The sequence below is a fragment of the Pseudophryne corroboree genome, chromosome 7 (assembly GCF_028390025.1).
Source record: "Pseudophryne corroboree isolate aPseCor3 chromosome 7, aPseCor3.hap2, whole genome shotgun sequence".
NCBI lineage: Eukaryota > Metazoa > Chordata > Amphibia > Anura > Myobatrachidae > Pseudophryne > Pseudophryne corroboree.
This window is the reverse complement of record NC_086450.1, coordinates 148,366,044-148,383,386: the sequence shown is the minus strand read 5'-3', so window position 1 is coordinate 148,383,386 and position 17,343 is coordinate 148,366,044.

Genomic DNA, 17,343 nt, shown 5'->3' with positions numbered 1-17,343 from the left:
CTTTGGTATTCAGCCACCGCGTGCCGAAGACTGGAGCGCCAGCAAAAACTCATGAACATGCCCTGACATCAGCTGAAGAAAGAGGTGGTAATTAGGTGGAATTCAACACTCAATATGCTTCAGAGGATGGAGGAGCAGCAAAAGGCCATTCAAGCCTATACATCTGCCTATGATATAGGCAAAGGAGGGGGAATGCACCTGAATCAAGCACAGTGGATAATGATTTCCATGTTGTGCAAGGTTCTCCAACCCTTTGAACTTGCCACACGTGAAGTCAGTTCAGACACTGCCAGCCTAGGTCAGGTCATTCCTCTCATCAGGCTTTTGCAGAAGCAGCTGGATAGATTGAAGGAGGAGCTAAAACGGAGCGATTCCGCTAGGAATGTGGGACTTATGGATGGAGCCCTTCATTCGCTTAACCAGGATTCACGGGTGGTCAATCTGTTGAAATCAGAGCACTACATTTTGGCCACCGTGCTCGATCCTAGGTTTAAAGCCTACGTTGTATCTCTCTTTCCGGCAGACACAAGTCTGCAGATGTTCAAAGACCTGCTGGTGAGACAATTGTCAAGTCAAGCGGAACGTGACCCACCAACAGCTCCTCCTTCATTTTCTACCTCCACTGGAGCTGCCAGGAAAGGAATAAAATTTCCAAAACCACCCACTGGTGGTGATGCAGTGCAGTCAGGAGCAAGTGCTGACATCTGGTCCGGACTGAAGGACCTGCCAACGATTACTGACATGTCGTTTACTGTCACTGCATATGATTCTGTCACCATTAAAAGAATGGTGGAGGATTATATGAGTGACAACATCCAAGTAGGCATGTCAGACAGTCTGTACGTATAGTGGCAGGAAAAAGAGGCAATTTGGAGGCCCTTTAAGTTGCCCCCCCTCCAGTGTGTACTCTGAAAGAGTGTTTAGTGCAGCCTGTCACCTTGTCAGTGATCGGCGTAGGAGGTTACTTCCAGAAAATGTGGAGAAGATGATGTTCATCAAAATGAATTATAAATTCCTCCATGGAGACATTTACTAGCAATTGCCTCAAGAAAGTACACAGGGACCTGTGATGGTGGATTCCAGTAGGGACGAATTTGTGCAAGGAAAGATTGATTGCTTCTTTTTTGGTGGGGGCACAAACCAACCAGTCATTTCAGCCACAGTCATGTGGCAGACCCTGTCGCTGAAATGATGGGTTTGTTAAAGTGTGCATGTCCTCTTTATACAACATAAGGGTGGGTGGGAGGGCCCAAGGACATCTTTGCATCATGTGCTGTTTGGGGCCAATTTTTTTAAGTGCCATCCTATCTGACACTGCAGTGCCACTCCTAGATGGGCCAGGTGTTTGTGCCGCCCACTTGGGTCACTTAGCTTAGTCATTGTCACAACTGAGGGTTTAGGCTGACGGGAGGAAGCCTCAGTTGTAGGGGCTGGAATGAAGTTAAACTTAGATGGTTTAATCAGACCCCTGGACATGTAAGTGTGGAAGGAAACCCGAAGGTGTGACCATGACAAGCAGGTTAAAAGTCAAATGAAAGTTTATTAAACAGACTCCGTATAATCACAACAGCATTCACAGTCAGTATTAGCAGTGGCAGATAATACAGTTCCTGGATCACTAAACCATAAAAGGTATAACAGGGCACTGGTAGGTTGCAGAACGGATGTTATAGTCCTTGGGTAGAATAACCTTACCAGGCCAGGCTGTAGTAGTGGAGACAACCGAGGAACACGCCAGTAGGTGTATGAGATGATGCTGGTAACTGGAATGCACTGTAGGAGTCACTGGACGGAACCAGCCAGATGGTGGAGACACGGAGTTAAAACTGAAAGATGCTAGGGTGCGTGGAAACAGATGAAATGAAGAGTGGTTACCGGTGGTAGTGGATACTGCTGGTAAGTAGAAATCCGCTGGGAGAACACCGGCTCTTTAAGGAGGCTGAATTCTGTTGGAAGCAGGTTGCTGGAAACAGATGGGTTAATAGCGGAAAGCTTGGAAGCTGGAAGCAAACGAAGTAATAGCTGAAAGCTGAATCAGTCACAGAGGATTGCAGAGTCAGGCTGCACCGCAGGATGGAAAGCAGGTGCGGGTCTCTTTGTGGATGCTGGAGACAGGAGCTGGAACCTGGAGAAACAAACCACAGGAGAGAGAGACTGGAACAAGGTACTGTATGACATTCAAAGCACTGACATCTATCTGGCCCAGACACAGGATACTTATACCTGCTGCTATGCAGGCATTGGCTGGGCAATTATGCAGATTCCAGCGACTGGATTGGAGGAATTGGAGCATGTGATCAAATCCAACATGGCTGCGCCCATGCTGGAACCTGGAGGGAAAACTGGTTTGAAATGAAATGTGCAAACATAATGATAATGGCGGCGCCGGCCGCGGAGGACAGGAGACGCCAGATGACAGTTATATGCTGAGACACTTGGAGGGCAGCAGAGGCCGCGGCAGGCATGATACATGATTCTGAGAACCTGCAGCAATAACACAGTAACGGCGGCGGAGGCCACGGAGGACGGGAGACGCCATGTTGGATTCAAACATGGCGCCGCTGTGGTAGTGTCTCAGAATGACAGGAGGGATGTGCAGAGTGTTGACACAGATGAGATCCGGATTTGGAACGCTGGGCCAGTCTCAGAAGACACCTAAACGGCAGGTAATGGCGTCCAGATACCCGGATCGTGACAGCACCCCCCCCCCCTTTAGGAGTGGCCCCAGGACACTTCTTAGGCTTTAAAGGAAACTTTGAGTGGAAATTTCGGACCAAGGCAGGAGCATGGACGTCTGAGGCATTGGTCCAAGAGCGTTCTTCAGGACCATAGCCCTTCCAGTCAATGAGATACTGTAGCTGACCGTAACGGAAACGTGAGTCCAAAATCTTGGCCACCTCGTACTCGACTCCCCGTTGAGTCTGAACTTTGGGAGCTGGAGGAAGTGCGGAATGAAACTGATTTAGGATCAGCGGTTTCAACAAGGAAACATGAAATGTCCTGGGTATTTTCAAGAAGGGTGGTAACTGTAATCTGTAGGCAACAGGATTGATGACTTGTTCAATCTTGAAGGGACCGATGTAGCGAGGTGCAAATTTCATGCTGGGAACTCTCAACCTCAAATTCTTCGTGGACAACCACACACGATCACCCACCTTGAGAGCAGGAACCGCTCTACGCTTCCTATCGGCAAACTTCTTATACCTGGATGAGGCTTTAAGCAGGGCTGCGCGAACGTTCCTCCAGTTATTTGAAAACTGACTCAAGGTGACATCCACTGCTGGAACAGAAGTTGCGGGAAGCGGTTGGAATTCTGGGACTTTAGGGTGGAATCCATAATTAATGAAGAATGGTGTAGAAGAAGATGAGGAATGGTATTGATTGTTGTGGCTGAACTCGGCCCAAGGAAGGAGTTGAACCCAGTCATTTTGAGAGGAAGACACATATATACGGAGGAAGGCCTCCAAGTCCTGATTCACCCTCTCGGTTTGACCATTGGTCTGAGGATGGTAAGCCGTGGAAAACTTTAACTTGACTTGGAGGGCTTGACACAAACTTCGCCAAAATTTGGCTACAAATTGTACTCCACGATCCGAGATGATCTCTTCAGGAAGACCGTGAAGTCGGAAGATCTCTTGTATAAATACTTGAGCCAACTTGGAAGCTGACGGAAGACCGGTGAGAGGGATGAAATGTGCCATCTTGGTGAACCGGTCAACTACCACCCAGATGGTATTAAACTTGTTGCAGATAGGTAGATCGGAAACAAAGTCCATCGACAAATGGGTCCATGGTCGACGGGGAACAGATAATGGAACCAGTTGCCCCGCAGGCGACTGACGGGAGACTTTCTGTTGGGCACACTTTGGGCAGGAGGCAATAAATTCCATAACGTCCTTCTTCAGAGTTGGCCACCAGTAGGACCTAGAAATAAATTCAAGGGTTATCTGAATGCCTGTATGTCCAGCAAAACGGGGAGCATGGGCCCAATGCATGAGCTTCTTCCTTAGAACTGGCTTAACAAAACTTTTCCCTGGTGGAGGCGTAGAGTCCGGGATTACCGTGGAGAATGCCAACGGATTAATAATAGGATGCTTGTCTGCAGACTCGGACTCATTTTCTTGCTCCCATGAGCGGGAAAGGGCATCGGCCTTACGATTCTGAGAACCTGGACAGAACTGGAGTTTAAAGTCAAACCTAGAGAAGAAAAGTGCCTATCTGGCCTGACGAGGATTCAGACATTGTGCGCCTTTGAGATATAAAAGATTTTTGTGGTCGGTAAGTATGGTGATTGAGTCGGAAGCTCCCTCCAACAGGTATCTCCACTCCTCCAGAGCGAGCTTGATGGCCAGCAACTCCTGATCGCCAATGGCATAGTTGCGCTCAGCTGGGGAGAACTTCTGGGAGAAGAAACTGCAAGGATGTAGATGTCCATCTTTGGCCCTCTGGGATAAGACTGCTCCTACTCCAACGGAGGAGGCATCTACCTCTAAGGTAAAAGGAGAGTCGGTGTCGGGCTGTTTCAGAACTGGTGCAGAGATGAACCGTTGCTTCAGAAGGTGAAAGGCCTGCGTAGCTTCCTCGGACCACTTGGACGGATTAGCACCTTTCTTGGTTAATGCAGTGATAGGCGCCACAATGGTGGAAAAGTCTCGTATAAATTTTCTATAATAATTGGCGAACCCTAAGAACCTCTGGACCCCTTTGAGGGTTAAGGGTATAGGCCAATTCTGGATTGCTTGGAGTTTCTCAGGATCCATCTCTAGTCCGGAACCGGACACAATGTAACCTAGAAACGGAATGGTTTTAACTTCAAACACACACTTCTCCAATTTACAATAGAGGTGATTGACACGGAGACGGGAAAGAACCTCTTTTACCCAGAAACGATGATCTTCGAGATTATTAGCAAAGATGAGGATGTCATCTAGATAAACCACGACATGGCGGTACAAGATGTCCCTGAAGATCTCATTCACGAAGTGCTGGAAGACTGCTGGAGCGTTGCTCAATCCGAAGGGCATGACGAGGTACTCATAATGTCCATCACGGGTGTTAAAGGCGGTCTTCCACTCGTCACCCTCACGGATTCGGATGAGATTGTAGGCACCCCTCAAGTCCAGCTTTGTGAAAATGGTTGCACCACTAACTCTATCAAAGAGCTCGGTAATCAGGGGTAAAGGGTATCGGTTCTTGACGGTAATGTCATTCAGACCTCTGTAGTCGATGCACGGACGCAGACCACCGTCTTTCTTCTTAACGAAGAAGAAGCCTGCGCCGGCTGGAGAAGAAGATGGTCGGATGAAACCCTTCGCCAGGTTCTCTTTGATGTACTCTTCCATGGAGTGTGTCTCAGGCAGAGACAACGGATAAGTTCGGCCTCGCGGTGGAACCTTCCCTGGAATGAGGTCGATTGTGCAGTCCCATTCTCTATGAGGAGGAAGGATATCAGCAGAGGCTTTACTGAACACGTCCGTGAAGTCTTGATATGGAGGAGGCGGAACATCAGATGACCTGGGGAAGGAAGAACAAACAGGAAGAACTTTGGCTAAACAAGTCTCAGCACAGGAGGGACCCCATGCCAGTATTTGCGTAGTCGTCCAGTCAATTGATGGGTTGTGGAGACGGAGCCATGGAAGGCCTAAAACCACTGGATGTGTGGCTCTTGGAATCACTAAAAAAGAAATATACTCAGAATGAAGAACTCCCACTCTCAGACAAACTGGAAGAGTCCTTAAGGAAATTACTGCGTCAAAAATCTTGCTGCCATCCACGGCAGTCAAAGAGATGGACGAGGACAGTCTCTCGGTGGGTAGGGACCACCGTTTAACATAAGCTTCGGTTATGAAATTCCCAGCTGCTCCGGAATCAAGGAGGGCAATGACGTTCCTGTAACGTTGAGCAATTTGGAGCGACACTGGGAGGTTACAATCATGAGGAGATGGAGAGGAGATCATTACTCCTAGCCGGCCCTCTCCTTGGCGAGCTAGGATCTGGAGTTTCCCGAACGTTTGGGACAGGCGTTGATAGTGTGCGACGGAGCTGCACAGTAGAGACATAGAGACTCGGAGAGGCGTCTTCGGCGCTCAGCGGGAGATAGACGGGAACGACCAATTTGCATAGGCTGATCCTTGGATGGAGATGGTTGACGAGGAGGAGAAGCAGAAGATTTAGGAACGGATGATCTTCCTTGCTCGGTTGCTCTCTCTCTGAACCGTAGATCAACCTTCGTGCACAGTGAAATTAGCTCATCCAACTTAGAAGGCAAGTCTCTGGTAGCTAACTCATCTTTAATTCGTTCTGACAAGCCATGCCAGAATGCAGCATACAGGGCCTCGTCGTTCCAGGCCAGTTCAGATGCCAGGATATTGAACTGTATAAGATACTGTCCCACAGTACGTGTTCCCTGGCGTAGACGGAGAATCTCAGATGAAGCAGAGGAAACCCGGCCCGGCTCGTCGAAGATGCGCCTGAATGATGCTACAAAGTCAGTATAGGAGGACAGCAGGGGATCAGACTTCTCCCATAACGGTGATGCCCAATCAAGGGCTGAGCCACTGAGGAGAGAAATAATATAAGCAACTTTGGTACGGTCACTGGGGAAGTTGCCAGATTGAAGCTCAAAATGGATTTCGCATTGGTTAAGAAATCCCCTGCAGAACCTTGGAGATCTGTCAAATTTTGCTGGCGTTGGAAGATGAAGACGTGGTATGGAAATGGGCAAGGTGGGTGGGGTTACAGCTGGAGTCACTGTGGTGGATGCACCAGACGTGCCAGGTCCACGGAGGGTCGTCTGAATCCCATCCAGCCGAGTAGAGAGATCCTGGAGACAGCGGATGATGTGACCTTGTGCAGCCTCCTGATGTTCGAGTCTGGCTGCCAGTTCTTGCATAGGTCTAGCCGCTTGATCCTGGTCTCCGGCTGGATTCATATGGTCAGTGCTTACTGTCACAACTGAGGGTTTAGGCTGACGGGAGGAAGCCTCAGTTGTAGGGGCTGGAATGAAGTTAAACTTAGATGGTTTAATCAGACCCCTTGACATGTAAGTGTGGAAGGAAACCCGAAGGTGTGACCATGACAAGCAGGTTAAAAGTCAAATGAAAGTTTATTAAACAGAATCCGTATAATCACAACAGCGTTCACAGTCAGTATTAGCAGTGGCAGATAATACAGTTCCTGGATCACTAAACCATAAAAGGTATAACAGGGCACTGGTAGGTTGCAGAACGGATGTTATAGTCCTTGGGTAGAATAACCTTACCAGGCCAGGCTGTAGTAGTGGAGACAACCGAGGAACACGCCAGTAGGTGTATGAGATGATGCTGGTAACTGGAATGCACTGTAGGAGTCACTGGACGGAACCAGCCAGATGGTGGAGACACGGAGTTAAAACTGAAAGATGCTAGGGTGCGTGAAAACAGATGAAATGAAGAGTGGTTACCGGTGGTAGTGGATACTGCTGGTAAGTAGAAATCCGCTGGGAGAACACCGGCTCTTTAAGGAGGCTGAATTCTGTTGGAAGCAGGTTGCTGGAAACAGATGGGTTAATAGCGGAAAGCTTGGAAGCTGGAAGCAAACGAAGTAATAGCTGAAAGCTGAATCAGTCACAGAGGATTGCAGAGTCAGGCTGCACCGCAGGATGGAAAGCAGGTGCGGGTCTCTTTGTGGATGCTGGAGACAGGAGCTGGAACCTGGAGAAACAAACCACAGGAGAGAGAGAGACTGGAACAAGGTATGACATTCAAAGCACTGACATCTATCTGGCCCAGACACAGGATACTTATACCTGCTGCTATGCAGGCATTGGCTGGGCAATTATGCAGATTCCAGCGACGGTGGATTGGAAGAATTGGAGCATGTGATCAAATCCAACATGGCTGCGCCCATGCTGGAACCTGGAGGGAAAACTGGTTTGAAATGAAATGTGCAAACATAATGATAATGGCGGCGCCGGCCGCGGAGGACAGGAGACGCCAGATGACAGTTATATGCTGAGACACTTGGAGGGCAGCAGAGGCCGCGGCAGGCATGATACATGATTCTGAGAACCTGCAGCAATAACACAGTAACGGCGGCGGAGGCCGCGGAGGACGGGAGACGCCATGTTGGATTCAAACATGGCGCCGCTGTGGTAGTGTCTCAGAATGACAGGAGGGATGTGCAGAGTGTTGACACAGATGAGATCCGGATTTGGAACGCTGGGCCAGTCTCAGAAGACACCTAAACAGCAGGTAATGGCGTCCAGATACCCGGATCGTGACAGTCATCCAGCGACCTCGGTGCAAATTTTAGGACTAAAAATAATATTGTGTGGTGTGAGGTGTTCAGAATAGACTGGAAATGAGTGGAAATTATGGTTATTGAGGTTAATAATACTATAGGATCAAAATTACCCCCAAACTCTATGATTTAAGCTGTTTTTGAGGGTTTTTTGAAAAAAAACACCCGAATCCAAATTGCATCCGAATCCGACAAAAATCCGAAAGGGTGGTTTTGCCAAAACGCGTCCGAATCCACAACACGACCGCGGAACCGAATCCAAAACCAAAACATGAAAAATGCCAGCTGCACATCTCTAATAAACACACACGATGCATCTGTCCATATGCATAGAATAGACATACACACACACACACACACACACACACACACACATACAGTAGGACATACACACAGCTTACTTACAAACACACACAGCATTCAGACACATAAAAACACCACACTGACAGAAAGCAAAGCTCCCCTATTCCCGCCCACATTCACACACCTATCCACATGCTGCTCACACAATTAACTTTGGGGGTAATTCAGACTGGATTGCTGCAGCGGCAGCAATTGTAGTCTAAATTACTGTGTGGAGTGTGCACACACAGCGGCCGTACAGCGCGTGCGTGCCCCGGGAGGCCAGTGAGATGCTATCAGCATCTCACTGGCTGCTCACACAATTAACTGATTGACAGGCAGAGGCGATCGCGGGGCGTGAGGGGGCGTGCCAATGTCGTTAGAACGCCGTTGGTGAGGCGCGGTCCGGACAATGGAGGCATGTCCGGAACATTGGGGGGCCATGCCATGGTGGCTGCGTGACATCACACGCAGCCGCTGCGACCCGGAACGCGGCCAGTAGCTCCCTGCCAGAGCGCAGTAGCTGCGCTGGCAGGGAGATACTTGTCAGGTACAAAAGCATCGCCGCCGTGCAATGCTTTTGTACCTGTGCAGAGGTGGTAGGGCCTGACAAGCGGGGCGGACTAACCCTGTGCTGTGCGTCCCCCCGCATGTCAGAGTAACTGATCATAGATGTGCTAAATTTAGCACATCTACAATCAACTATAAATTACCCCCTTTATTCAGTGTGATATGAACCTTGGGGGTAATTCCAAGTTGATCGCAGCAGGAATTTTGTTAGCAGTTGGGCAAAACCATGTGCACTGCAGGGGAGGCAGAGTTAACATGTGCAGAGAGAGTTAGATTTGGGTGGGGTGTGTTAAATCTGCAATCTAATTTGCAGTGTAAAAATAAAGCAGCCAGTATTACCCTGCACAGAAACAAAATAACCCACCCAAATCTAACTCTTTCTGCACATGTTATATCTGCCTCCCCTGCAGTACACATGGTTTTGCCCAACTGCTAACAAAATGTCCTGCTGCGATCAACTTGGAATTACCCCACTTATGCACTGAGGACTTCAGACTAGTGCTCCAGCATGTTGAGCCATAGCTGATGCAATTGTTCAATGTTTTGCTCCTAGTATTTTTGTGCTTTCTGAAAAAATCCCAGCTCTCAGGTTACTTCCTGACCACAGCCAGTCTCCTGCAGGCTGTGGGTATAAGTGAACACATCAAGTGCTGATGGTAAGGATTTTGCCTGAACTACCATCACCAGCTGCTAATGCTGCTTATTAATTGTCCTTACTGTTTTTACTACTTTAAGTTTGACCTCTCCAATCTTGGCAATATGTATACAAAACAAAAAGACTTCAAAAATATACCACAAATTAGGGTTTATCTAACAAATAAAAGCATGGGGATTTTTTTCATATTTTGATCAAAACATTTAAGGGTGTGGTCCGATCGCAGGGCAAAGCCACTTACAGTGATGATGCTAGGCATGCGCTTAGGTTGCTTAGCAGCAAATACGCCTCTGGGCCTGCATGTGGGACAGCGGGACAGTCCCAAAAAAGTGTGACTGTCCAGTGAAAATCGGGACAGTTGAGAGAAGAGTCTTAGTCCAGAGACAGTGGTAGTGTCCAAATTCTGTGTCTCCAATACACACTCCCTATGGTAGGGTGGCAGCCGTAATCCAGGTGACCGGTGTTCAGTCGGTCTGTTTTATTGGATCTAGAAAGAAGGTGAAAACAGTGCCTACTAGTGTAGTATATTAGGATCCTTCAGATGGAAACTTTCACCAATTCAATAACACCCTTAGAAAAACGCAAATACCATCATAAGTGGAAACATCCACTTTGTTAAATCACACACTCCAAATGGGATTCACAAACTGGGTGGGTCTCTCCCTTCAGCGCCAAAACCTCATAATTCTCAACAATCACCAGTAAGAGAAAAGAAGGTAGCCGAGATAGTGTAATACAGTTTTAACACAAATTGAATTATTAAAAAACATATCAAATGCCCGTACATCAAAGTGATATAAAGATAGCTTATCTGATGTATAGTAGATGAAATTCAGTCAATGATCCTCAACGAGTTTCGTCCTTACGGCCTCTCCAGCCTGAGGATCATTGACTGAAGTACAGTGTCTTGTGCTGCATCGTGCTGCTCAGTGTCAGTTCTCTGTAGTATCATCAGTGCACAGTATCATCAGTGCTCAGTATCATCAGTGCTCAGTATCAGTGCTCAGTATCATCAGTGCTCAGTACCAGTGCTCAGTATCATCAGTGCTCAGTATCATCAGTGCTCAGTATCAGTGCTCAGTATCATCAGTGCTCAGTATCAGTGCGCAGTATCATCAGTGGTCAGTATAATCAGTGCTCAGTATCATCAGTGCTCAGTATCAGTGCTCAGTATCATCAGTGCTCAGTATCATCAGTGCTCAGTATCATCAGTGCTCAGTATCAGTGCTCAGTATCATCAGTGCTCAGTATCAGTGCTCAGTATCATCAGTGCTCAGTATCATCAGTGCTCAGTATCATCAGTGCTCAATATCAGAGCTCAGTATCATCAGTGCTCAGTATCATCAGTGCTCAGTGTCTTGTGGTGCTCAGTAATACTACATTACTAATACTAATACAGTGTCTTGTGCTGCATCTTGCTGCTGTAGGGTGCTGTGGTAGTGTCCTGTCACTGTGCATAGGTCATCATCATTCCAGTCACAGTGGTATCTGGTATCTATCTAGTGGTATCTAATTCCAGACATTACTGCCGTCTAATTCCAGATATATTACTGGCATATAATTCCACACATTAAAAAATGGAGAACAAAAATTTGGAGGGTAAAATAGGGAAAGATCAAGATCCACTTCCACCTAGTGCTGAAGCTGCTGCCACTAGTCATGGCAGAGGCGATGAAATGCCATCAACGTTGTATGCCAAGGCCGATGCCCAATGTCATAGTAGAGAGCATGTAAAATCCAAAAAGCAAAAGTTCAGTAAAATTACCCAAAAATCTAAATTAAAATTGTCTGAGAAGCGTAAACTTGCCAATATGCCATTTAGACACAGAGTGGCAAGGAACGGCTGAGACCATCTCCTATGTTCCTTATGACTAGTGGTTCAGCTTCACATGACGATGGAAGCACTCATCCTCCCGCTAGAAAAATAAAAAGAGTTAAGCTGGCAAAAGCAAATCAAAGAACTGTGCGTTCTAAATCACAAATCCCCAAGGAGAGTCCAATTGTGTCGGTTGCGATGCCTGACCTTCCCAACAATGGACGGGAAGAGGTGGCTCCTTCCACCATTTTCACGCCCCCTGCAAGTGCTGGAAGGAGCACTCACAGTCCAGTTCCTGATATCACTGTTGAAGTACACCAGGATAAGGATATGGGTTTTGCTGGCACTGAGAAGGAAATTGACTAAGAGGATTCTGATGGTGAGGTGGTTTGTTTAAGTCAGGCACCCAGGGAGACACCTGTTCTCCTTGGGATGAATATGGCCATTGACATGCCTGGTCAAAATACAAAAAAAAAATCACCTCTTCGGTGTGTAATTATTTTAACAGAAATGCAGACAACAGGTGTCATTCCATGTGTTGCCTTTGTCAAGCTGTAATAGTAGGGGTAAGGACGTTAACCACCTAGGAACATCCTCCCTTATACGTCACCTGGAGCGCATTCATCAGAAGTCATTGACAAGTTCAAAAACTTTTGGTGACAGCGGAAGCAGTCCACTGACAACTAAATCCCTTCTTCCTTTTGTACCCAAGCTCCTGCAAACTACACCACCAACTCCCTCAATGTCAATTTCCTCAGACAGGAATGCCAATAGTCCTGCAGGCCATGTCACTGGCAAGTCTGACGAGTCCTCTCCTAACTAAGATTCCTCCGATGGATCCTTGAGTGGAACGCCTACTGCTGCTGGCGTTGCTGTTGTTGCTGCTGGGAGTCAATCGTCATCCCAGAGGGGAAGTCGGAAAACTACTTGTACTACTTCCATTAAGCAATTGACTGTCCAACAGTCCTTTGCAAGGAAGATGAAATATCACAGCAATCATCCTGTTGCAAAGTGGATAACTCTGGCCTTGACAACTATGTTGGTGTTAGTGGTATGTCCGGTATCCACCGTTAGTTCACAGGGACTTAGAGAATTGCTTGAGGTAGTGTGTCCCCGGTACCAAATACCATCTAGGTTCCACTTCTCTAGGCAGGCGATACCGAGAATGTACACAGACGTCAGAAAAAATGTCCTCAGTGTCCTAAAAAATGCAGTTGTACCCACTGTCCACTTAAACACGGACATGTGGACAAGTGGACAAGTGGAGCAGGGCAGACTAAGGACTATATGACTGTGACAGCCCACTGGGTAAATGTATTGCCTCCCGCAGCAACAACAGCGGCGACACCAGTAGCAGCATCTCGCAAACGCCAACTCGTTCCTAGGCAGGCTACGCTTTGTATCAACGTTTTCCATAAGAGGCACACAGCTGACAAACTCTTATGGAAACTGAGGAACATCATCGCAGATAGGCTTACCCCAATTGGACTCTCCTGGGGATTTGTGACATCGGACAACGCCATCAATATTGTGCGTGCATTACATGTGGGCAAATTCCAGCACGTCCCATGTTTTGCACATACAATTAATTTGGTGGTGCAGAATTTTTTGAAAATCGACAGGGGCATGCAGGAGATGCTGTCGGTGGCCCGAAAAATTGCGGGCCTCTTTCGGTATTCAGCCACCGCATGCCGAAGACTGGAGCGCCAGCAAAAACTCATGAACATGCCCTGCTATCAGCTGAAGCAAGAGGTGGTAACGAGGTGGAATTCAACACTCTCTATGCTTCAGAGGATGGAGGAGCAGCAAAAGGCCGTTCAAGCCTATACATCTGCCTATGATATAGGCAAAGGAGGGCGAAATGCACCTGACTCAAGCGCAGTGGATAATGATTTCCATGTTGTGCAAGGTTCTCCAACCCTTTGAACTTGCCACACGTGAAGTCAGTTCAGACACTGCCAGCCTAAGTCAGGTCATTCCCCTCATCAGGCTTTTGCAGAAGCAGCTGGATAGATTGAAGGAGGAGCTAAAACGGAGCGATTCCGCTAGGAATGTGGGACTTATGGATGGAGCCCTTCATTCGCTTAACCAGGATTCACGGGTGGTCAATCTGTTGAAATCAGAGCACTACATTTTGGCCACCGTGCTCGATCCTAGGTTTAAAGCCTACGTTGTATCTCTCTTTCCGGCAGACACAAGTCTGCACATGTTCAAAGACCTGCTGGTGAGACAATTGTCAAGTCAAGCGGAACGTGACCCACCAACAGCTCCTCCTTCATTTTCTACCTCCACTGGAGCTGCCAGGAAAAGAATAAAATTTCCAAAACCACCCGCTGGCGGTGATGCAGGGCAGTCAGGAGCAAGTGCTGACATCTGGTCCGGACTGAAGGACCTGCCAACGATTACTGACATGTCGTCTACTGTCACTGCATATGATTCTGTCACCATTAAAAGAATGGTGGAGGATTATATGAGTGACAGCATCCAAGTAGGCATGTCAGACAGTCTGTACGTATACTGGCAGGAAAAAGAGGCAATTTGGAGGCCCTTTAAGTTGCCCCCCCTCCAGTGTGTACTCTGAAAGAGTGTTTAGTGCAGCCTGTCACCTTGTCAGTGATCGGCGTAGGAGGTTACTTCCAGAAAATGTGGAGAAGATGATGTTCATCAAAATGAATGATAAATTCCTCCATGGAGACATTTACTAGCAATTGCCTCCAGAAAGTACACAGGGACCTGTGATGGTGGATTCCAGTGGGGACGAATTTGTGCAAGGAGAGATTGATTGCTTCTTTTTTGGTGGGGGCACAAACCAACCAGTCATTTCAGCCACAGTCATGTGGCAGACCCTGTCGCTGAAATGATGGGTTTGTTAAAGTGTGCATGTCCTGTTTATACAACATAAGGGTGGTTGGGAGGGCCCAAGGACATCTTTGCATCATGTGCTGTTTGGGGCCAATTTTTTTAAGTGCCATTCTATCTGACACTGCAGTGCCACTCCTAGATGGGCCAGGTGTTTGTGCCGCCCACTTGGGTCACTTAGCTTAGTCATCCAGCGACCTCGGTGCAAATTTTAGGACTAAAAATAATATTGTGAGGTGTGAGGTGTTCAGAATAGACTGGAAATGAGTGGAAATTATGGTTATTGAGGTTAATAATACTATAGGATCAAAATTACCCCCAAACTCTATGATTTAATCTATTTTTGAGGGGTTTTTGAAAAAAAACCCTTCCGAATCCAAATTGCATCCGAATCCGACAAAAATCCGAAAGGGTGGTTTTGCCAAAACGCGTCCGAATCCAAAACACGACCGCGGAACCGAATCCAAAACCAAAACACGAAAAATGCCAGCTGCACATCTCTAATAAACACACACGATGCATCTGTCCATGGGGGTCATTCCGAGTTGTTCGCTCGCAAGCGGATTTTAGCAGATTTGCTCACGCTAAGCCGCCGCCTACTGGGAGTGAATCTTAGCATCTTAAAATTGCGAACGACGTATTCGCAATATTGCGATTACATACCTCGTAGCAGTTTCTGAGTAGCTTCAGACTTACTCGGCATCTGCGATCATTTCACTGCTTGTCGTTCCTGGTTTGACGTCACAAACACACCCAGCGTTCGCCCAGACACTCCCCCGTTTCTCCAGCCACTCCTGCATTTTTTCCGGAAACGGTAGCGTTTTTTCCCACACGCCCATAAAACGGCCTGTTTCCGCCCAGTAACACCCATTTCCTGTCAATCACATTACGATCGCCAGAACGATGAAAATGCCGTGAGTAAAATTCCGAAGTGCATAGCAAATTTACTTGGCGCAGTCGCAGTGCAGACATTGCGCATGCGCATTAAGCAGAAAATCGCTGCGATGCGAAGATTTTTACCAAACGAACAACTCGGAATGACCTTCCATATGCGTAGAATAGACATACATACACACACACACACATACAGTAGGACATACACACAGCTTACTTACAAACACACACAGCATTCAGACACACAAAAACACCACACTGACAGAAAGCAAAGCTCCCCTACTCCCGCCCCCATTCACACACCTATCCACATGCTGCTCACACAATTAACTTTGGGGGTAATTCAGACTGGATTGCTGCAGCGGCAGCAATTGTAGTCTAAATTACTGTGTGGAGTGTGCACACACAGCGGCCGTACAGCGCGTGCGTGCCCCGGGAAGCCAGTGAGATGCTATCAGCATCTCACTGGCTGCTCACACAATTAACTGATTGACAGGCAGAGGCGATCGCGGGGCGTGAGGGGGCGTGCCAATGTCGTTAGAACGCCGTTGGTGAGGCGCGGTCCGGACAATGGAGGCGTGTCCGGAACATTGGGGGGCCATGCCATGGTGGCTGCGTGACATCACACGCAGCCGCTGCGACCCGGAAAGCGGCCAGTAGCTCCCTGCCAGAGCGCAGTAGCTGCGCTGGCAGGGAGCTACTTGTCAGGTACAAAAGCATCGCCGCCGTGCAATGCTTTTGTACCTGTGCAGAGGTGGTAGGGCCTGACATGCGGGGTGGACTAACCCTGTGCTGTGCGCGCCCCCGCATGTCAGAGTAACTGATCATAGTGGTGCTAAATTTATCACATCTACAATCAACTATAAATTACCCCCTTTATTCAGTGTGATATGAACCTTGGGGGTAATTCCAAGTTGATCGCAGCAGGATTTTTGTTAGCGGTTGGGCAAAACCATGTGCACTGCAGGGGAGGCAGATTTAACATGTGCAGAGAGAGTTAGATTTGGGTGGGGTGTGTTCAATCTGCAATCTAATTTGCAGTGTAAAAATAAAGCAGACAGTATTACCCTGCACAGAAACAACATAACCCACCCAAATCTAACTCTTTCTGCACATGTTATATCTTTCTCCCCTGCAGTGCACATGGTTTTGCCCAACTGCTAACAAAATGTCCTGCTGCGATCAACTTGGAATTACCCCCCTTATGCACTGAGGACTTCAAACTAGTGCTCCAGCATATTGAGCCATAGCTGATGCAATTGTTCAATGTTTTGCTCCTAGTATTTTTGTGCTTTCTGAAAAATCCCAGCTCTCAGGTTACTTCCTGACCACAGCCAGTCTCCCGCAGGCTGTGGGTATAAGTGAACACATCAAGTGCTGATGGTAAGGATTTTGCCTGAACTACCATCACCAGCTGCTAATGCTGCTTATTAATTGTCCTTACTGTTTTTACTACTTTAAGTTTGACCTCTCCAATCTTGGCAATATGTATACAAAACAAAAAGACTTCAAAAATATACCACAAATTAGGGTTTATCTAACAAATAAAAGCATGGGGATTTTTTTCATATTTTGATCAAAACATTTAAGGGTGTGGTCCAATCGCAGGGCAAAGCCACTTACAGTGATGATGCTAGGAAGGAAGTGTCCTAACATAATTCTAAATTGCAGTGTGAAAACAAAGCTGCCTAGCATTTATTTGCAATAACCACATGCAATATCGGTCATTATTTTCCCCGCATGCAAAAAATAAGATATAAAAATAAATAAATTAATTAAGTGTTTAATCCCACTCTGATGTTGGGGGTTATGCTATTAAACAACCAATGTCAGCATACATTCATTTCAAAATAGCTGTTTTCACATATTTCCACTAGGTGGCAGCAGTACCATATATTTCACATAGATTACATAATTTCTTGTTCTA